Below are 2,752 nucleotides of genomic sequence, written 5' to 3'. Positions count from 1 at the left end.
TTGAGAATGGGATCCTTTACATTCCATCAATTCTATATTCAGTTTCTAGAACTGGCTGTAGAATTAGATTAGTCTGAAGAGAATCTTTGTAAAGAATTAGTTGTGAAGATATTCTTATTATTAAAAAATACAATTATTACTATTATAGATAATTATCCTGAATTTCAAAGATACATTTCTTATCTAATCAATATAGATACAAAGATACAAGCTAGCTACCTAAAAAGCTTAACAATATTAAAACAAATATTCTGATACTTAGAGAAATTACTTTCAAATTCTTTATGATCTGATAAGGCGCTAAGCCGAGAGAAAACCGCTCTTATCGGACCCACTAGAGAGAATTCTATAATTCCTGGAGTTTTATTTAATCGGAAATTTTATTCCTCTAAAACCCTAGGAAAATACTTTACATACAGCACTTCTAATGTAAAAGAGTAGAAGGTGGTAGGGTCGTAAAGTAGTCCTTCGCAAATACTACAAATAAGTCACTGAGACGTAGCGCCTCCGACGGAGAAGAGGAGGAGAAGGCTCTACATAGCGCGTCACAAAACGTACAAGAAGATAGATGGGAACTAACTGCTTTCTTTAAACTATATAAAGAAGATCTATAAATACTAGCTACAGAAAGAGATCACGTGACCAGTACCAAGTTTCGTTCATATTCCTTCCTATATAGAAAGGTTGATTGTCTTGATCAAGTCAAAAGGAAAAAAAGCATATTCTGAAGGGAAGAGAAACAAGAAGAACAAGATAAGGAAAGACACAGGCACCGATACTCTCAGGAGCAGTGACTTGTTGATCAGCTCTTGATGTCAATCAATATAACTTTGCCGAATTTTAGCAAAGTTATAATGAATTAGCAGTTTAATAGCTTAAAGTCATTTCCGGGGCCCTTTGTTGAACTCGATTGTTCTGTTGATTTGGAGTTTCAATGCTCTTGTTCTGTTTATATTATTAGGGAGTTCTCTTTTGTATTTCAGATTCCGGTTTTTTCTCTATCTTCAGGATCCTATTACATTTAGGCTTTCTATGTTTTGAAGTGCTTGAGGGTTTAGCTTTGCCTTAATCTAAGTCTGGATCTGGATTCTTATTCGAATCTTTATCTAGATTTTAATTTGAATTAGAATTAGAGTTCTTGTTATTATTAGATGGAATGAGTTTGATTTCTCTTTTATTATTTGGTTCAATGTATATGTTTTTATATTTACTCTTTAAAAGATTCTTAATGGTTTTAAAGTAAAACTTGTTCCTATAGCTTTTCTCAATAAGCTTGATATTATCAAATACCTATATAAAAGAAACTTTGATAATTCTTGTGTATTTTTTATATCACTAATCAAAATCCTGGTTACTTATAGTAAGAAGTCTTATTGCTTTGTTGAAAATAGATATATTATTTCAAGAAAGTTTATTAATAAGAGCTTGCTCAATAGGGTTTTGTAAAGTTAAATGATATTTAATCAGGAATTCGGGAATTTCATATTATTTATTATCAATAATGTGTTTGTTAAAGATAGGTTTCAAATTGCAGTAGGTTTTTATAATATTTTTGTACTTTATTTCATTTTTGAGAATAGAATTTAAGCTGTTATTAGGAGCCAGTTTTACTATGATATATAGAATAATAAATACAGCAAACAATCTGTTTTCTTAATTATTTATACTCTATTTAAAGCTTATTGGGTTATTATCAATAATAAGAACCCAAAATGTATTGCTTATTTTATCGAATTGTTTAGACTTAACTAGCTTAGTGTAACCTGTATACTTCTTTTTCGAGATTATATCTTGAAAGTATTCCTTTTCGAAAAGTCTATTAAACTTTCCAAAAGTTTTTTTGGTAAATTTATGCTACATCACATTTTGCTTGGTTTTTGCTTTTATCTTACTATAACGAATTCTGTATATCAACTTGTTAATACTTTTGTTTATCGAATAAATAATATATACAATAAGATTATCAATATATATTATATTGTCTTTTGTATACAATTCTTTTGTATTACTATATACAAAGATATAATTAAAAGCTTCGCCAGTTTATATAATAATTGCAGGAAAGGAATAAAGATCAAACGGAATTCTCGATTCATATATTATAGTACAATATTTCACTAAATTTTTAAATCTTGTTGAGAGGCTTATTGTTAAAGGGAATAATAATAATGGTAAATAAAGCTAAGGCTTATCTTTTTATAGTGGTTATAATAGCAATATATTTTTATGGATTTTTGAATCAATAATACAAAAATCTCCCCATAAAGATAAAGATATTGTTCCTTTAATATATAAGTATCAATCTTATGGATATTAATTAACCCAGCCAAAGAAGCTTATACCAATATTGATACAACAGCATTTCGATTGACAGATTTGAATTTGAAAATACTGAGAAGTTTATTTCTTTATTCTTTGCTAGCTATAAAGCTTTCCTTAAATCAACAAAAATGCTTTTTGTAAATACGAATATCATCAATTCGATCCTGATTCTTATATATATATCGAAAACATTTGAGCAACACTTTTTGGTTAATATAAACCATCTTGAAACTAAGAATACTAACAAATTAATAAATATAATATCCACAAGATTAGAAAACATTTGATTAACTAGTATTATCATTACTTATCAATCGATTTGCTTTATAATATACTTCTCTTTAAGTATATAAAACCAGTTCTGGGAATTTAATACCTTCTAGCTACACTTACAGGCTTTGGATTAAGCAATATCTACCTCCTCCTCATC

This window comes from Botrytis sinoallii (assembly GCF_014898435.1).
Source record: "Botrytis sinoallii strain Bc 23 chromosome Unknown BSIN_012, whole genome shotgun sequence".
Classification (NCBI taxonomy): Eukaryota; Fungi; Ascomycota; class Leotiomycetes; order Helotiales; family Sclerotiniaceae; genus Botrytis; species Botrytis sinoallii.
The sequence above is the reverse complement of the archived record's forward strand: the minus strand, read 5'-3'. Positions refer to the sequence as shown.